Raw genomic sequence first — 21,605 nt, 5'->3', positions numbered from 1 at the left:
TTTTGATTATGGCTTACTTTTTAAAAATTAACATTAAAAGTTAAACTTAAACAATAATAGAATACAAGAATAGTAAATTCCACCCCTCTCATTACCCAGATTCAATTTTTATCAAGGTTTTGAAATATTTTCCTAACTTATTCTTTTTTCTCTTGTTGTGTTTGAAAAACTTTAAATTCCGGATTGCATGTCATTTTACCCAATATATTCAGGATGTATCTTTAGAAAGCATAAGGCTTTTCTCCTATAACCACAGTGACATGCACCACAATTAACAAAACTAATATTTTTTCTTAAAATTCTCTAATATCTATTCAACATTAAATCTTTCTAAAAATTATTAATTAATTTCAGATGTTAATTATCTGAAAAAAAACCCTTTATAAAGTCCTTTTGTATGTAACAAATTATGTACACTACATTGGATTCAAGCTATCTATATTCTTATACTGAATGTGTTTTTCTTGTAACAATAATTACTTGTGTTTAATCAGAGCATTTAATTTGTTTATTTTAATGTAAGTAAGAGGTAGTTGAGTTAAACTACATTATTCTGCCTGTTTTCTATTTGTTGCACAAGCTTTGATTTCTTTATTTAAACATGCTTGTCTATTTTTAGATTAAATGGTTTTGTTACTTCATTTCTTCCCTAAATTTACTAGTTTACTTTTCATCTTCCTTTAGAAGTTACCTGAAAAATTATTATATGCATCCTTGACTTATGAAAGTTTGATAACAATACCACTTCACAAGAAATACAAGAGACTTAAAACACTTTAACTTCATTAAGCACTCTGAATCATACATGCTATCAAGTATTTTAATTCCATAAAGAGATATGAAAGATCATAGTTGTTATTATTATTATTAATTTATTATCAGTCAATATTCATTTAGATGTGCACACCCTTCTTCTCTTTGTACTCAGTATCTTCCTGTATTTCCAATCTTCTGTTTAAGATCATTTTGACTTTGCCTAAAGGGTATCTATCCTTTGCTATTTCTTTCAGTGTAAGTCTGATGGTGACAAAATCTCTCAGTATCTTTTTGGCTGAAAATATTATCATTTCTTCTTCATTTATTTATCTTTAAGATATTTTTATTGGCTACGGATTTACAGGTTAGTAATAATTTCTTTTCCGCAGCTCATAATTCACTGTTTTCCAGTTTCTTTGTGTCTGAAGAAAAGTCAGTTGTCAGTCTTACCTTTGTTCCTTTCAAGCTAATAAATATGTCTTTTTCTTTGGTTGATTATTTTCTAGCTGCCTTTAAATTTTTTCTGTTTTTGGTTTTGACAGTTTTACTATGATATGCTTAAATGGGGATTTTTTTTTAACTTGTTTGAATATCCTGCTCAGGTATTTTGCTATTTCCTCACAAATCTGGGATATTTGCTATCTTTCATCAATTCCAGAAAATTTAGAGCAAAATTATTTTTTAAATTGAGATATAATTTACATTTAACATTATATTATTTTCAGGTGTACAGCAAAATGATTCAATTCTGTATATATGGCAAAATGACCACCACAATGTCTAGTTAATATTCATCACCACACAATTATAATTTGTATTACACAGCTAAGACATGGAAGTAACCTAAGTGTCCATTGGTTGATGAATGGATAAAATAAATATGGTATATATATATATAATATATATATATATGTATACTTATGTATGTATATATATCTATACATATGTATATACACATACACATATATACCATGTGTATAATGGAATATTATTTAGCCATAAAAATGAAGGAAATCTTGCCATTTGCAACAATATGGATAGACCCTGAGGGCATTATGTTAAGTGAAATAAGTCAGACAGAGAAAGAAAAATATCATGTGATCTCATTTATATGTGGAATCTACCCCTCCAAAAACAACTTAAAATAATAAAAAATAAAAACAGAGTTCATAGGTACAGAGAATAAATTGGTGGTTGCCAGAGTTGGGGTGGGAGGGAATGAAATGGGTGAAGGTCACCAAAAGTTAGAAATTTCCAGTTGCAAATTATTTAAATAGAGCTTCTCCCCATTCCATCTTGCTCTTCCTTCTGAGACATCATATCATATACTTTAGTAATGCCCTGCATATTCTATATATTTTATGATATTTCTTGTACTTTAAATTTTTGTTTCTACTCTATAGTCTAGATATTTTCTTTGACTTGCAGTCCATCCTCAGTTATATATTCAACCTTCAACTATGTCTAATTTTAGTCTAATCTGTTATGAAATCAATCATTTGAGCTAATGAGTAGATTTGACTGTGGGCTGGATTTTGTTACTTGCTTCTAATCAATATTTCAACAAATGATGGGATATCACATTGGTGAGTATATTATTGAAGACTGCAACTTCAGTCTTAGTGACAGACTCTCTCTACTGCCTTCTTGGCTTGCATGCTTGAGTGAAGCAAACTGTTATGTTGGAGAGGCTTGAGTGGAAAGGACCTGAGGATGGTCTCCAGCCAACAGCCAAAGAAGAATCTCATCTTTCAGTTCTTCAGCTCATGAAGAACTCAGAATTTCAATCTTACAACCCATGAGGAAATGAAGGCTACCAAAAATCATGTATACATTTGGAATCAGATCCTTTCCCATTCAAATCTTTAGGTGAAACCCCAGTCTTGAGCAACATCTTAATTTCAGACCTGTGAGAAACCCTTAAGCAGAAGACTCAGCTAAGTCACACCCATTTTCCTGATCCACAGAAACTGTGTTGTTTTAAGCCACTATTTGTGTTAATTTTTTACACAGCAGTAGATGACTAGTACATTGCCTATACAGTATCAGGGGCCATTTTATTTTCTGTGGGTAGATCCTTCTCTGGATACAAGGCTTGGGTATAGGGCCTTCTACCATCTTGCCTGTCCTTTCTCTGGGTAAGAAAAAAAGCCCAAGCTAGTAGACTAGATTTTGGAAACCTCTTGATAAACTACCAAGAGGACAGCAACATTTTGCCTATGTTTCTGGACCTCTGAATATTGCTCTTAGATTTGCCAAACTTTGTACCATTTAAAACATCCTGATTAAACCATATTCAAAGATAGTTTGATATAGTGGAAAGTGCATGGAAAACAAATATGTCAAGGTTTGAGTATTCTTTCTACTATACCTTCTGATTCTGTTTCTTCATTGACAAATGAGTATAGTAATATAAATCATTATGTGAATTAAAATAATGTATATTTATATAATTATATAACAATATGTACAATATTTCTCTTACTACATAGTGGATCCTCAGTTAATATTAGTGATTATTAATTTTATACTTATTGTTGTATATACTTTAAGATCATACTTAAATTAACTATTCCTATGTTCTTCAAATATCTCATTTCTGCTTTCCTGGCTGAAATTTCAGCCAGCGATTACAGCTGGGAAATTTATTTACCTACTCTTTTAAGCATGCACTGTATGTCAGGAGTTTTCTCTTTTTTTATTTTTAAACATGCCATTAAAATCCCATGACAGTGAGACATGGGAAGTTATTAATATCTTCATTCTTGGAGGAAAAAATTGGAAGCTTAGATTCTCAACAGCATGGTGAGGATTAGAATCCATATTCTGCCTCAAAGTAGAACATTCTCTGGACAAGTCCCCATTTGCATCTATTCACCATTAACTTTAGACCTTTAAGAGGTATATACCCCCAAAAATGTATTGTGGTAAGCAGGATTCTAAATGGATTCCAAGATTTCTTTCACTGGTGTATAGTTTTGAATACTCCCCTGAGTGGGGGAAGAAGCTATGAATTTTATGAATGTCATCTTATAATTAAGTTTCTTTATATGGCAAAGGTGAAGATGTTTTGCAGATGAAATTAAGGCCCCTGAACAGTTGATTTTAACTTAACCAAAAGGGATGTTATCCTGTAAAGGAGGATCAGGAAATAAGAGATGGAAGAAGAGAGATTTGAAGCAAGATACATGTTCTCTTGTAGGTCGTAATGAAGAAAAGGTCATATTGTGGAGAGAGACATATGGCAGGGAATAGCTATAAACTTCTTTAAGCTAAGGTCCTCAGTCATACAGTCAAAAGGATCTGAATCTTGCCAATAACTATTGAACCTAGAAGAACCCCAGCAGATACTCTGATTTCAGCCTTGTGAGACCCTGAGCAGAAGACCCAGCTAATAGGTGCCCAGAATCTTGACTATGGAAACTGTGAGATAATTTGTGTTGTTTTAAGCTGCAAAGTTCATGTAAATTTATGTGGAGCAACAATAATAGAGAATAATGTTTAATTTTCCTAGAATAATGCCTTATGTAATAAATGTTTCTTTCTTTAATAACTTGAGTCATTAAACTTGTGTCATTATCCAGCTCAAAATGTTTCTTGTCATCTAACCCCAATTCTGCCAAGCCCATCTGAACCAGACCAAGTAACAAGCGTTTATTCCATCCAGTTCAATTTATGTCCTTATTTGGGGCTGACCAAGTTTAAAACTGGTCAGCAATTAACAAGTAATTTGCCTGAGTCATCATTCTTGAGTGTTCAGTTCTGAAAGGAGGCTTTGTCAAAATGTCAATCTTTGTATTCTGCTGTGCCTATAATCTGGTGGCTTTCCAGTTCTTGCTGAATAAGGAGCTAAATATGCATTTCTATTTTTGTTACTAATTAAATGTGCATGACATAGTAGAGTTGAGAAGAGCAGAGCTTACCAGAGTTCTTGTTCCTTTTGTGGTATATGCAGTAAACCAGAAGTAGAGTGAGACTAGCTTCATTGCATCCCAGCTGTTCATTTTAAATATTAACAATACATTCTGGGAACCAAATAGGATAACATTCACATAATTGGATTTTACTGCACATGTGATCTTCATGGCCAAGAGAGAAGCAACAGATAATGTGGGAAAAGGACACAGTAGCTTTGGGAGTAAGAAAGCTTAAGAAAAATAAGTTTTAATTCTTATAAGACATTTGACCTTGGAAAAAATATTTAACCCATCTGAGCTTCAAGTTCCTCATCTGTACTGAATAAATCCCTTTGCTCTTTCTCTTCATATCAGAAATCCCTTGAATAAATGAGTTCCTCTATTATTCTCCACAATGCCACTTTTATCCATCCCATTCTCTTTATCTCCACTTCTTTTTAATATCTTCTGGCCAAAATACTTTCAACTGGTTTATTGAAGCAGTCTCACTTTCTGCATTGTTTTATCTTTCCAATTTTTCTTTCATACTGAGGCCAGAATTATCCTTCCCACCTACATTTGTCTAGGTGATGAATCTCTCTTCCTCAAACTAACCCCCTCCCATTGTTCTCCAGGTCCTAATTTTCTATGAGATTAATTAATTAGTACAATCCCTTAGTGTCTCACACAGGGTGAATGATGACATATCTTTGCCAGACTTAAAATCAAATGCATCATATGTTCAAGCCACAGAGGATCACTGATAATTTTTTTTAATTTTTATTTTATATTGGAGTAGAGTTGATTAATAATGTTGTGTTAGTTTCAGGTGTACAGCAAAGTGATTCAGTTATACATATACATGTATCTATTCTTTTTCAAGTTCTTTTCTCATTTAGATTATTACAGAGTGTTGAGCAGAGTTCCCTGGGCTATACAGTAGGTCCTTGTTGGTTATCTATTTTAAATATAGAAGTGTGTACATGTCAATCCCAAACTCCCAATCTGTCCCCCCTCACCCTTCCCCCCTGGTAACCATAAGTTCCTCCCCTAAGTCTGTGAGTCTGTTTCTGTTTTGTAAATAAGTTTGTTTGCATCATTTTTTTTAGATTCTGCATATGTGTTATCATGTAATATTTGTCTGTTTCTGTCTAATTTACTTCACCTAGTATGATAATCTCCAGCTCCATCCATGTTGCTGTAAATGACATAATTTCATTATTTTTAATGGCTGAGTCTATTGTATGTATGTATCACATCTTCTTTATCCATTCATCTGTCAATAGACATTTAGATTACTTCCATGTCCTGGTTATTGTAAACAGTGTTGCAATGAACATTGTGGTGTATGTGTCCTTTTGAACCATGTTTTTCTCCAGATATATGCCCAGGAGTGGGATTGCTGGATCACATGATAATTTCAAAATATTTACCTTCTCCATGCCTTTTTTCATTCTGTCTTCCTCTACTCATCTCTCAAAGACCTTCTCTTCAAATAAAAGTCTTCTTCCTTACATGTTAGATGAAATAAACACTTTTTCCCCTGTGCTCCCATGGCACTTTACTTATACACCCACCATGACACCAGTGTAGTGGATTTTAAGCACAGCTGCCTCTTACGCTGAACTGGGAGCACCAAGAAAATAAACTGTTTATTTTGCTACTTTTTTATATTTTCATTGAACCTTCTGTGTTCACCGTAAGTTCAGTAGGTGTTTGTTAATGAATAACAGTTGAATGAATGTGTGGATGAGGTAATAATAGTAATAAATAACTGTTACTGATTATTTACTAATTGTTGCTGTGCTAAGAGCTTTATATACATTAAGCCATTTGATTCTTACCTTTTTTCTTTATGGTAGAGATCATTATATTCTCCATGATGTAGATAGTTAAACCTAAGTTTACTGAGATAAGTGTTTCCTCTAAGGACAAACATCTAGTAAGAGGAATGAATTAAGTGAATGACTCGGGGCTTGTTGCATATTTTAAATGTCTTTATTTTTTCTTGCATTATCAGAAGGCAGATTATACCAACAAGTATTGTAGTATGTGTTCATTCTGGTACACTGGAATTCTCAAAAGAGATCATCCTAAATAGTAATTTTCATTATAGAACATTTTGAATGCCAGAAAGGTAAGATAGTTGGAGTGAGTCAGTAGTTATTGGAAGGTGCTTTTGAAAGAAAGGGATTTTAAATGCATGACACAAATTCATGTTCTTATATTTTAAGATTTGACAGCTATAAAATGGGGACTTCTAAAATTATAGAATCTTTAGGGCTTTCATTCTAACCTTACTGCATTTATTATAAACTCTTCCAATATAAAATGCAGTAATATTTAACAAATTCATGCACAATAGTTTCTTCAAAGGCTAGCTGATTTAGGAGAGTTGAAACATAGCTATAAATTATACCATCTAGTGTTTCATACCAGCTAACACCTTTGTAAAATATTGTCTAAAATTTTAAAGTCTTAAGTTCAAAAAATTATGTGTGCAGATGTTGAAGATTTTGGATGTCCTTTAACCATATTATGTCATCCTATATATTTTATATTATAGAGTTTCTTTTTTTTTTTTTTTTTTTTTCCGGTACGCGGGCCTCTCACTGCTGCGGCCTCTCCCGTTGCGGAGCACAGGCTCCGGATGCGCAGGCTCAGCGGCCATGGCTCACGGGCCCAGCCGCTCCGCGGCATATGGGATCCTCCCGGACCGGGGCACGAACCCGTATCCCCTGCATTGGCAGGCGGACTCTCAACCACTGCGCCACCAGGGAGGCCCTATTATAGAGTTTCTTGACATTTGTCAATAGGCTCTGCACATTTGAATTTTTCCTATAATTCAAGGAGCCTGACACTTCTTGTCCTTTTGTATTCCTTATGTTCAAGACATAACAGAGTGCAGACCATTAAAATGGAAGGAAGGAAAACAGACCGATGTATTCATGACTAAATCTACTCTTTTGCCTCCCAAGCACCATATTTTTAACCAGATGAGCTAAGTTGTTATGAATGTCTCTTATTCTTAGCAATCCCTGAGAAATCTGGCATCTGAATTTGCTTTCCTGAGAATATCTATTTTAGAAATTATGTTCTTTCCTTTGTGTTTTTTTGAAAAAAAAAAAAGAAAGACAACTAAAATACAAAAAGGAGAAGGAAGATAAAGTTGAGAGCAGAAAAGTTGCTGGTCAAAGAAATTGCTTTTTTAAAAATTATTTTATTTTATTTTAACAGGGAAAAATGTTGACATTGAGTGAAAATTCTATTAAAACTAGGATGGTCTTTTTCTACATTCTGGACTATAGCTAAAAAGGGCAAAGCTAAAGCTGTTTAACTCTGTTAAACTGCTAAAGCTGTTTAACTCTGTGCATTGGGGAGTGAGTTAGCAAGACAAGTCTTGGTATACCCAATGAATTTCTCCAAGATTTGTACACGTCACAAACTACTTTTTGTGCATGAATCATTCAAGTCTCTCTGAGATCCTGGAGCTGTGATAAGACTGGAAGGCGAGCTATGTGAATTACCACTTCCTGTGGCATTAAATCTCTCTCACCATGATTAATGCCATTGTGAATACTTCTTTGAATAGTAGAAGGGCCTGTCTCTAGAGATGGACCATGATAGAAGCCTGTGATTCTATCATTGAAAGGGAATCTGACCCAGGCTAGAGAAAGCCCAGGAATGGAACAGAAATACAATCATGATGCTCCAAAGGGAATCAGGAAAACAGGTTGAGAAGGAACTACCAGCTGAGGGAGCAGTGTGGGCAAAGGCCCAGGTGGGGGATAGCAACACTTTATTCAAAAGAGGAGGAAGAAGATAATGCTGAAAATATATAAAAGCCAGATTAAGGGACCCATAGAATACCAAGCCCTGCATAAACACTGATCTTGGCAACACCAGTAACAGACTAAACATTATTGAATGCCCACTATGCATTACACACAAAGACTTACGAAAGTGTTCCTAAAAATAGGGAGAGATAAGGACATTTTCTGTAGTTACCTTGACATGAATAAACAGCCTTTCCTTCCTTGAAGATAGAATTCATCGCAGACACACAGAGCACAGAATTCAACAGTCTGTCTTTGAACCACACATGTTAGCTTCTTTTGGAACCAAAACAAAGCTTCTCCTTAGGAATATGTGATAATTTTTAAGGCTTTTAACTTTGGCAGGAAAGTCAAACAATTCATAATGCTAAAATGACTTCGCTACCACAAACACTTGATTTTGCACAAACGTTTAGCCGTTAGAAGCACAAAGTGTAAACATAGTTTCCTAACAAAGATTTGTGGAGCCAAATGATGCTTTGAGGGCAAATAATAACGGTGATATATGTTTAAACAGAGAATCTAAAAGCATGAGGAATCCAAATATCTCAGTTAACCCAAGCTAACAAATGATAATGAAATTGCCTTAACCCCCAAATGACACTTGCTGAGTTGTCAACTACATATTGCTTGAATATTCTACTTTGAATAAGTTATAGTTTTCCTGGTCTATCCTTTCCATTTTTGTGGAATATGCAATAGTGATAAAAATATACTAAGCAAAGTTAGTGTATTTTCCCCAACTCCATCTGAATTTTCTATCCTTAAGGCAAATACAATTTCTTTCCTGTGTAACAACTATTCCAATAGTCTGAGAGTTATTTTTACTTATCTCCACTTAACAGATTCATTGGATTAACTGATGATCTTCCCTCCTTCTGGAATTTACTGGCTGATGCCTAATGCATGCTGAATTCTCCTCGCACTCTGCCCATATGCTTGTAATGCCATCATATGAGCTTTAATCCTACCAAGAGCCAAGTTTTTATTTTGAAATTTGTTGATATTAGGTGTACTTCTTGTTGTAATTATGTACTTTAATTACTAACTAGTATGCAAAATCATGCAGAAATAGAGTTGAATTGTTTGGAAAGACTAAACAAAGATGAGCTACTACAAAGAAATAGTAAATTATGTGTGGGTGAAATAGCTTTAAAATTGGGGAATTTCTCTAAGCTCTTGCTCCTCTTAAGGAAAATAAACTGGCAATCAAGTTGGATGTGATTGTGTAAAAGACATGGAGCTAAGCCCCTTGGTTCCCCACCCACAGTCCCTGGGCACTTTCTATCTTTATACACACCAGACAAACTTTCTGGTGCTGCATTTACACTTCTTGGTATAAAGCCTTTTGCTTCCAGAGCCCTTTCTGTCTACCAGCCTAAGAGGCCAGAAATTGCTCAGAATTAATATCCCAGGAAACAGTTCTAAACAAATGATTGATAGAAGTCAGTATAAAAATACCCCAGTCCATAGTCCCATGGGAGGAACATCTCTGAAATGCCTGTTCTATATTGATGCCTAGATTTCCCCAGTTCCTCAAATTCCACAAAGATAACTTGCCTCATAACTAACCGTTTTCTGGCTGCCTTCTCTTACCTGTCTCTTGTTTCTACTTTCCTACCACTTTTTCCTAGGATCACTTCCCAATAAACTATATATATCCAAATTCTTGTCTCTGCATTTGCTCCTGGTGGTGTCTTAGTAATCTCCGGCTGCCTAACAAAATGCTAGAGATTGGGGGCCTTAAGCAATAGAAATTTGTCTTCTCACAGTTCTGAAGCCTGGGAGTCTGAGATGAGGGTGCCAGCATGGTTGGTTTCTGAGGCTCTCTTTCTGTCTTGTAGACAGTTGCCTTCTCCCTGTGTTCTCACATGGCAGAGAGGGACAGTGTTCTGATCTCTTTTCCTCTTATAAAGCCATAAATCTTATCTTGATGGCCCAGCCCTCATGACCATCTTTAACCCTAATTACCTCCCAAAGGCTCCATCTCCAAATACCATCACATTGCTGGGTTAGAGCTTCCACATATGAATTTGAAGGCAGGGACACAGAATTTATTCTACAGATGGTGAGAACCAAAACTAAGACAAAACATTATATGGAATTACAATCCGTAGACATGTACTCGAAAAAACAAAACAAAACAAAAACATTGCCCTAAATAAAAAGATTGATAAATAACTGGATATTTATGCCCTTTTAATTAAAATAAACTTTAGGGTATGTGTGGAACCCAAATGACTTGTAATCTCAACTGTAATTTGAAAAGTCATCACATTATGACCAAAGCTTCTGATTCTTTATTTAAAAATAGACATTTTTCCATATTTTTAGGCACCATTTTTGGGTCACTTATATGTGCCATTTCGTCAGTCTGCAATATGACTAGATTTTTTTTTAAAAGTGAAACATTTTAAATATAAAAAATTATTGAATTAATGTAATGGACACAGGCACACCAATAAAGCAAAACATTTTTTTTATTTGCTTCAATATTACTTTAAATGAATAAAATATTACATATCCATCTAAAGCTTTGACCCTCATTCTTTCCCTTCCTATGCCTCCTTCCCCATAGGAAACCACTCTCCTGAAGTTCATGTACATCATTCCCTAGCATATGCCTGAGCAGTACTTAGTGTAGCTATGAATGATGGCACAATAGATGCTATGGTGTTACATTCAAATCTCCTCCTCAGGTCAGATGTACCCATTCTTTAACTGCTGATATCAGCTGCTGATAGCCCACAGCTGTGCTCCAGACTGGACATTGCCTTCAGCTATGGAGAACTGCCCACCCTGGTGTGGCAAAAAGCTGACTGATGCAGGGATATACATATCCAGCTCCCTTGCCTCAATATGAAGTATCTCTGAAGAGCCATCTGAGTTCCAGAACTCCATTTAGGGTGGGCTGAGACCTCAGTTACAACCATACTGTGACTTGGTTTCACGGTCTGCCCTATTCTGCCTTTCTCTCATCCCTAAATCTTCCTAGGGCAATCTTCTGTATATCTTCTGCACACAACTCTCCATCTTAAGAGTGTGCTTCCAGGAAACTCAACTGAAAAAAAAAACCCATAAATATATTTATTGTTTTGCGTGATTTAAAATTTGCATAAATGGAATCATACTGCATTATGCACTCTTTTATGATTTTGAGACATACCCATATCGATACATATTAATATAATTCATCTTAACTGTTATATAGAATATTACTATATGAATAAACCATGATTTATTAATTTATTCCCTTACTGAGCAAGAGTTTACTCCACTGTGGCTATTACAATCACTGTAACATTCTTTTCTTTTGCATATATGTGAGTGTTTTTCCATAATAGATATCAAGATGCATATTACTCACTGAGAGATTATATGATGCTACAAGTTACCAGCCACTTTCCAATAGCTCTCTAAAGTGGTTGTACAATTTTCATCCCCACCAATAAAATGAGTCCTCATTTCTCTACATCCTTGCCAAAACATCTCATTAAAAATATTAACACAATATTTTTTGCAAATGTGTTACTGTGAGATGGTATCTTATTTATTTAAAATTTGAATTTTGCTGATTGCAAGTGAAAATAAGCATCTTTTCATGTTTTTTTTTTTCATTCATATTTCCTCTTCTATAAATTGTCCATACAGGCCATTTTTCTATTAGGATATTTGTTTCTTATTTTGATATATATGTTTATCATACCTAATAGTTATCTTATAATATCTTTATAATTATTAGATTCAATCATTTGTTGGTTGCATGTCACATCTAGTGTGTGACTTTCCACTGTATTTATTGTGTCTTTTGTTGTATAAAATTTTTTTAATTTAATGTATTTAATGTATTAATCCTGGTTTTGCGTTTTGCTTTCCATGTTCTGTTTAAACAAGTATTCCCTAGGCTTAGGTTATAAAAATATGTGTTTTTTTGGTTTGTTTGTTTGTTTGTTTTTTTCCAGTATGTAGGCCTCTCACTGTTGTGAACTCTCCCGTTGCAGAGCACAGGCTCCGGATGTGCAGGCTCAGCGACCATGGCTCACGGGCCCAGCCGCTCCGTGGCATGTGGGATCTTCCCAGACCGGGGCACGAACCCGTGTCCCCTGTATCGGCAGGAGGACTCTCAACCACTGTGCCACCAGGGAAGCCTCATAAAAATATGTTTTATGCTAAACTTTTTATAGCTTTTTTTTCACATTTATGTTTTTAATCGAGCTGAGATTAACTTGTGTATGGAATAATGAGGGATATAATTACATTATTTTTCCCTTAGGGAGAATCTGTTATTCTAGTGGCATTTATGTAATGGTGTATGTTTCCTGGATAATTTGTTTTGTCATTTCTGTCATTGTGTAGCTCCTGTCATAGGTGTGGTTCCTTTTATTTTTATTTATTATTTATTTTGCCTTGCTCTGTTTCTGTGCTTGTCATTTTATTCCATAGATCTGTTTCTGAGATTTTTGCATGCAAATTCTGCAATATTTATACGTGCTAAGGTACACTTTTTTTATTTTTTAACTTGTTTTTTATTTAATTTAGTTTTGATGGATAATTACTTACTTACTGATATTAGCTTGTAAATGGATTAACAATCTGTTCTGTTTGAGTTTTCTTATTTTTGAGTCAAGTTTGATGAGGTGTTTTTCTAGATCCCGTGGATCTAAATTTTCCAAAGCATTATACAATTATTTATAATTTTAAAAATATTTTGTAATATATATCAATTTTGTCTTTATGTTTATTATTGATGAATTTTCATTTTGGATGATCAATCTTGCTAAGGAACTAGCTATAATGACTTATTGATTCTTTTTTTATTACTTTAAAAAATTTCCATTAATTATTGCTCATATACAGTATTTTTCCTTAGATTATCTATATTTGTTTCACTTATCATGCTATTAATATTTTAAGTGGATTTCTTAAATTATTAATTTTCATCATTTTCTCTTTTCTAAAATTTGCATTAGGACTACAAATTTCCTGCCTTGGTGGCCATACGTTTGTTCTCTACATCTGTGTCTCTATTTCTGCCTTTCAAACCGGTTCATCTGTACCATTTTTTCAAGATTCCACATATATGCTTTAATACATGATATTTGTTTTTCTCTTTCTGACTTACTTCATTCTGTATGACAGTCTCTAGATCCACCTATGTCTCTACAAATGACCCAATTTCATTCCCTTTTATGGTTGAGTAATATTCCATTGTATATATGTACCATATCTTCTTTATGCATTCATGTGTCAATGGGCATTTAGGTTGCTTCCACGACCTAGCTATTGTAAATAGTGCTGAATGAACATTGGGGTGCATGTGTCTTTTTGAATTATGGTTTTCTCAGGGTATATGCCCAGTAGTGGGATTGCTGTGTTGTATGGTAATTCTATTTTTAGTTTTTTAAGGAACCTCCATACTGTTCTACATAGTGGCTGTATCAATTTACATTCCCACCAACAGCACAAGAGGGTTCCCTTTTCTCCGCACCTTCTCCAGCATTTGTTGTTTGTAAATTTTCTGATGATGGCCATTCTAACCCGTGTGAGGTGATATCTCATTGTAGTTTTGATTTGCATTTCTCTAATAATTAGTGATGTTGAGCAGCTTTTCATGTGCCTCTGGGCCATCTGTATGTCTTCTTTGGAGAGATGTCTGTTTAGGTCTTCTGCCCATTTTTGGATTGGGTTGTTTGTTTTCTTAAAATTGAGCTGCAAGTGTTGTTTATATATTTTGGAGCTTAATCCTTTATCCATTGATTTGTTTGCAAATATTTTCTCCCATTCTGAGGGCTGTCTTTTTGTCTTGTTTGTAGGTTCCTTTGCTGTGCAAAAGCTTTTAAGTTTCATTAGGTCCCATTTGTTTATTTTTGTTTTTATTTCCATTACTCTAGGAGGTGGATCACAAAAGATCTTGCTGTGATTTACATCAAAAACTGTTCTTCCTATGTTTTGCTCTAAGAGTTTTATAGTGTCTGGACTTACATTTATGTCTTTAATCAATTTTGAGTTCTTTTGTATGTATGGTGTTAGGGAGTGTTCTAATTTCATTCTTTTACATGTTGCTGTCCAGTTTTCCCAGCACAACTTACTGAAGAGACAGTCTTTTCACCATTGTATATCCTTGCCTCCTTTGTCATAGATTAGCTGACCATAGGTGCATGTATTTAGTTTTAAACATTGTAATTTTTTATGAAAATATATTATTTCACACATAATTCTTTTAGAGTTAAGTTCTTCTGATGTTTGTTTTAATTTTACAAATTTACCAATTTATTAATTTATTTTGAGTGAACTCAGTATTCTACTTGACAAGATTACTCTCAAGGAAGTAAATGTATTCTTCAAGTTTGTTCAGCTTAATTTAGCCTAGAATAACATCAACAGTATCACTTCCTTTGTTCTACATGCCACAACATATTTTTAACTGATTGATTAATCAATATAATTTACTCCTGTTATCTTTCTAACCTATGGGCTAAGTTTTTAGATTTTATTGCAGTTAAGCCTTCCTTGCTAAGTACTCTCTGTAAAGTATGAAAAAATTCATACATTTTTCTTACATTTAACATTTGTCACAGTTATTTCAAACTCATATGAATTTTTAGTTAAACACATAGTGAATTGAAATAGTGATATTAAAGCATTCAAATTCTATATTTGCAACTGGCAAGTCTCTGGAAACTCCTACTGCCCTTACTCCTTAGCACTTATCAGTGAATTAAACTGAATATTTAACTTTAAAATAACTTTAATATTTGGTTTGAAGAGTATTTAAGAGTGCTGAAACAATCTACTTTAAGTTTGTAAGGTTTATAAAATGAATGGCAAAAGTAAATAGAGTAGAATATTTTAAAAATTAGCTTTTTTGTAAGGTAGCTATCCCATTGCCTATCTTAAAACACTAACCCATATACATAAATGATGTGATCCTTGTTGGGTACCCAGTGAAAATCCTGGATACACAAACATTTCAATCAAAAAATTAAATGAGGGCTTCCCTGGTGGTGCAGTGGTTGAGAGTCTGCCTGCCGATGCTGGGGACATGGGTTCGTGCCCCAGTCCGGGAAGATCCCACAAGCCGTGGAGCGGCTAGGCCTGTGAGCCATGGCCGCTGAGCCTGCGCGTCCAGAGCCTGTGCTCCGCAACGGGAGAGGCCACAACAGTGAGAGGCCTGTGTACTGCAAATTAATTAATTAATTAATTGATTGATTAATTAATTAATTAAACAAAATGATCTAGTTAGCTGCATGGTGAAGGCGGTAAGTAGAGTTATGACTCAGTAGAATTGTGACTCAGAATTATTTAGTTAATGTTTGCAATATATCTATTCCTAATTCAGCTATTGTAATTACCAAAATGTAAAGATAAATCAAACATGACTCCTTTACTTCATTCAAGAGGTTAATGCTGGTGGGGAAGAAAGAAAAAGAAAGCATCAGTAAACAGTGTTCCCAGTTCAGGGGTGCTATGAAAATTCAGAAGAGGACAAGTTAACTGTTTTCAAGTTGCCTCTGAGGTGGAAGTAGAAAATAAGGGGAGGGTCTTTTTTGAGAAGGTGTTAAGTAACTTTAAAAAAAAAAGAGTGGTATTGTTCTAGTGAAAATGGAGATGGTTTGTACTCAGGCAAGTTCTCTGATAAGCCAACTTTGAGGGAATTTTCCTGGAGAATATCTGTTTCTGAGTCCTCTCAGGAGCTACACCTGTCAGGGAGGGAGGGATTGGGAAACAAGATTGGGCAAAGAAAGGAGTTGGATTAATATACAGTTTACCAGAGAGCTTGGCTGATTCCGTGGAGCCTCTGGAGCTAGAATTTCTGGGAATGTCTTTCTCAAGGACCTGGGAGCCATCCCTTTAAAACATAATCTTCAAGAAACTCAGAACCCCTATTTCCCAGTCTCTGTGAGAGGGTAGCAAGCTAGTTTTGTTAAGGGACAATTAGTAAACACAGATGGCTCAGACACGTTGACCAATCTAACATTCTGCAGTGCTTTTTCATTAAACCATCCAGTGCCTAAACAATCTGCTATCTTTTGTTCAGTGGGATTAAGTTCAATCTCCCTCCTTTATTACAGTAGTTTTGAATAAAGTCTTTTATATTATAGTATTGAACAAAATATTGAATATAGTCTTGAATAAAGCCTGTTTAACTTGTTTGGTGTAATATTTTTGACACCCATTAATGTGGACAGGCTAATCAGGGTGAGGGATCTGGTCATAAGCAAAGCAGTTCTCTTCTGCGATGGATAATTTCCAGGGACAGACTCAGCTGTGATCTGTCAGCAGTCCACACTCCCAGCAGGTGGGGAATGAGTACCACTGTCCTGAGGTGTGAAGTCTGGGCAACACAGCATGGCCTCCACTCTATGGATATTCAAAGAAGATTTTTAAATTAAAGTCATGTGCCCTGAATTTTACAGAGACCTGCACATTGACAGAAAGAGATCCAGTAACAATTTCCTGTGTAATACTTTATATTTAAAAAATCATGAAGATATGTGTCATCTTACAGAGCACTAAGTTTTCTCCATAAGATGACTGCCCATCTTTGCAATTTATTTCATCTTCATGTATTCTATGACTATGCTCCCAAGATTATATTCTTTCTATACCAGCCAAAAAGTAACTTGTTACTCCTCTCAGATTCTAGACCAAACTTCTTACTAGCTGTCCAATTAAAATTAAAACTCAAACCTAAATACATTCTGTCAGTATTCTTCTTGAGGACCAAGTAAGTTTAGAACGGTGCTACTCAAATGTTTAACATTGTCACACTCTTTACCATCTTATAGCAAAACCTCTGAGAGACAACATAAGACTACTATTTAATTGATTCTTCCTTGACTGCAGATTCCATAGACAAGAATTTGGTTGGGGTTAAACTGTATGAGTTTAATACAAATCTCCAGTTTACTGATGGTTGTATGAATCAGAATCTTAATACCACCTTGAGAGCCAGGGTCTGCAGAGTAAGTTTCCAGGTAACCTAGAAAAATATGGCAAAATGATGAAAGAGAAATGTGTAATGAGTGGCTTTCTTCTTTTGTTAATTTGAATATTAAAACTTTTTAAACCTTTGAAATATATATATTTTTTAAAGCATGGATCTTTCTTTCTTTCTTTCTTTCTTTCTTTCTTTCTTTCTTTCTGGCTGTGTTGGGTCTTTGTTTCTGTGCGAGGGCTTTCTCTAGTTGCGGCAAGTGGGGGCCACTCTTCATCGTGGTGTGCGGGCCTCTGACTATCGCAGCCTCTCTTGTTGCGGAGCACAGGCTCCAGACGTGCAGGCTCAGTAATTGTGGCTCACGGGCCTAGTTGCTCCATGGCATGTGAGATCTTCCCAGACCAGGGCTCGAACCCATGTCCCCTGCATTGGCAGGCAGATTCTCAGCCACTGCACCACCAGGGAAGCCCTGAAATATTTTTTATTTAAGACAAACATGCATTGAGAGACGTTCACAAATCAGAGGTATACAGTTCCACAAATTATCAAGAAACGAACACATCCATAAAATATTATACAAGTCAATAAATAGTATATTATTAACATCACCAGAAATTTCCTTTTGCTCCTTCCCATTTATTAACTTTATTCCCTTCCCAAAATGTAACTACTATTCTGAGTTTTCACAGCATAGATTGCTTTGCCAATTTTTAATTTTATATAATTAGAATCCTACAGTATGATATAAATTCTGTCTTCTTTTGCTCAAAATTATGTTTATGGGATTGATCCATATTGTTGTGTTTATTTTTAATTAATTTGTTTTCATGGGTGTGTAGTATTCTAGTCTATGAAAAATCATGAATTTACTTACCCATTCAATTGTTGATGGAATTTTGGGTTGTTTCCAGAATTTGTTTGCTATGAATAATGTTATGAATCATGTTGTATTTTTTGACACACTTGTGTAAACATGCCTGCTGGATATACACCTTGGAATGTCATTGCTGTATTGTACAGTATATATTGTATTATATGCTGGTATGTAGATTTAGCTTTAGTAAATTCTTCCAGACTGTTTTCAAAAGTAGTTATATCCATACCCTCTTGCAGAGTTTGAGAATTCCACTTGATCCATATCCTGTCGGTACTTACTTAGTGCTTTTTAAAATGGCAATTCAGGTATTGTGTAGTGATGCTGATATTTCATTATAATTTTATAGTTTTGATTTGCATTTTAGTTATGATTAATGAAGTTGAACATTTTTCAAGTGTTTTATTTAGATATCCTCTTTGGTGAAGAGCCTGATCAAATATTTTGTCCACCTTTCTACCATTGTTTTCCTTTTACAAGTCATTGGTAGAAATCTTTACATAATCTGAAAACAAGAACTATGTCAGTTATTGTTTCTGGGTAATTCATTTTCCCTCTCTGTGGCTTGCTTTTTTACTCTCTTTATAGTATATTTTCAAACTGAAAATTCCTTATATCACCAATTTCCTAAATTTACTTTACTCATCTTCCCTTCTATGGTTACTGTTGCTCTTTAAATTTCATTTTCTAAGAGTCCATTGCTAACATATAGGAATATGACTGAATATTGTATTTTGATTTTTGTAAATTTAGCAAGATTTATTTATTGTTTATAATTCTCTATCAGTTGTTTCAGTTTCTATTAATTAGTTTAGTATTTTAATCATTGGTATTTTAAAATCGATGTCTGAAAACAGATTCTCTGTTCTCAATGTTATCTATTGTCTCTTTTGGTTTTCTGTTACATCTTTTCTCCCTGTGGTCCTGGTCATTTTGATAATCTCTGCATGATGGTCTCTTCCTCCAGAAAGGCTTAAGCTTCTGAAAGTAAAATAGTAAAATGCACAAGTAGCTTTAGGTCATATTAGTCATATCAAAAATTGAGATCTTTCGGAGTGGGCTTTGATCTCTGTGAATGCTGGTGTATTTCTGGTTCATGTTTAGTCTTTGAGGCTAGGTCTTCTGAGTTTCAACCCAGACCTGAGCTTTTACCAGGATTTTCCTCCATGTTGAACCCTGAATTCTATTTTTTTTTCTTCCAGTTTTGTGAGACTCTCAAAAGCTTTCCTTAGTTCCTTTTAGTAATCAGCAATAACTCAATTGGAAAAGCAAAGCTAAATATGCTTGCTTCCTTCTTGGACTCTGGTCCCACACATCCTCATTGTATTGATAGCTCCCCAGTCCCTCCAAACCCATTGTAGTACAAATTCTGTGAAAATATTCTTGTTCTTTATTGTGAGAGAATTGGTATGAACCACATCTTCAGCAATTGTTTGTTTTTTTAAAATTTTTCTAAAGTAAAATACAACAAAATGTTTAATTGTTAAAATATAACCTCTTAAAGCCTTGAAGTTCTTGTTGGAATTTGAAAGAATCTATTAAATAATATCCTAGCTTTGACCTAAATTTGAAAGTAATTGAGAGACGCAAGAGTCAAGAAGGTGGAGACCATGTATCAGACCATGAATAAAACCTGGTTTGAGGATTCTGGCTTGCATGAGTGGTAACAATGTACTTCCAAATGACAACCCTAGAATTCTGCCTATTTGACACCCTGTAACAGGTTGATAGAGAAACAATGATCTCAGAAATTCTCTCTAACTCTCAACTGCCTCCAGCTTTGCAGAGGCAAAACTTACACACTTAAGCTTATTTCATGTCTGAGACCAGAGAAAATCACAACTGTGTGTTTGTCTAGCAGAGACTTCCTCCATTTCTTCCCCAATAAAGTGGAGCTGAGTTAGTTGTGTACAGGTATCTAGCACAAATACAGCAATCAGATAATTTTCTTTTCTCCTCCCAAAGAATATCAGTAGCAGATAAAATCATGTCTACCAGTAATAAAGCATACTTTTTGCATACAAGAGACATAATTTTATTGTCCTAAATAAGGACGAGATCAGAAAGACTTGTTATTAACATGTATTCAGGATGCATAGCTGATGATCATTCACTCTGATAAAAATCACAATTTGTGGTAGACACTCGACCACTTCAACAATTGATCAACTCACAGGTTCTCTTCCAGCACATTTTGCAACCAGATTTTTTTCTTTTTAAGATGAAAATAAAATTCTGAGACTTCAAATTAAGTATTTGATGTATGTTGTGCTACTTCTTATTTGTTTGTTTACTCACCCACTGGCCTTAGTCAATATTTTGGGGGGCCATTCTTCATTGAAATATTTTGTTCTTGTCTTGGAGTTGACCCAGAGCTGATTCCTGAGTGAAAATCTGGACATGTTGACCTCTGGACCATGCTGACCCTCAGGAAAATATGTGATAACTACTGCTTTGGCACAAAATTCTTTTTTATCAGTTTTTATGAGTATGCTGTCCCTGTCCTTTACCCAGTTGAATGCCAAAGCATATGGCTCTGTATTACATCAATAAAATAGAAGAATATTCTGACTTCACATTCTTGATAGGTTATATTACCCTGAACTCCTTGCTGCCATCACACATCAAAACATTGGTGATAATAAATAATCATCATAAAAACAGATATCCAAGTCATTTATCTGAAAATTTGCCTTACATCTTGGGAGCAAGTAAGACCATGAGTAACACAATATAAAACAGCCAGTAAGAGAGTGGGCTCTGGAGCTAAATCACTTACACGCTATGTGAAGTAGTTACTTCTCTGTACGAGTGTTTCATCTTTTGTAAAACCCTAATAGGGTTGTTTTAGGGATTAAATTAATTAAAACACATAAAACACTTCAAATAATTCCTAGAACATATGGAGTTCAATGTATTTGGCAGCTCTTATTTAGATTTTTACATTTAAATTCTTATCCCAGCTAGTTTTAAAGCTCTTACATTGATTGTGCAGATGTTCTGTTTGTTCACTGTTATATCCCTTAAACTTCATAAAATAGTTATTCAATAAATATTTGTTAACTAGATTACTTTTTCATGGACCCCTGATTTTGTCATTTGGTATGTCATTTATCAGCCTTCTTTGATATAATAAATAGTTATTAAATTTTGATATTATTTATATGGGGCACCATGTCAAGTAAAATATTTGTAAAATTACACAACACTTATATTATGAGCTCATGGGAAAAGTCCCTGATAGATCTCAATTATTGGAAGATGTTATCCTTCTTCTTGAGGAGAACCTGAGCTAGCTGCTACTG

The sequence above is a fragment of the Hyperoodon ampullatus genome, assembly GCF_949752795.1.
Source record: "Hyperoodon ampullatus genome assembly, chromosome: 1".
Taxonomy (NCBI): Eukaryota; Metazoa; Chordata; class Mammalia; order Artiodactyla; family Ziphiidae; genus Hyperoodon; species Hyperoodon ampullatus.
Note: the sequence above shows the minus strand (reverse complement) of the source record.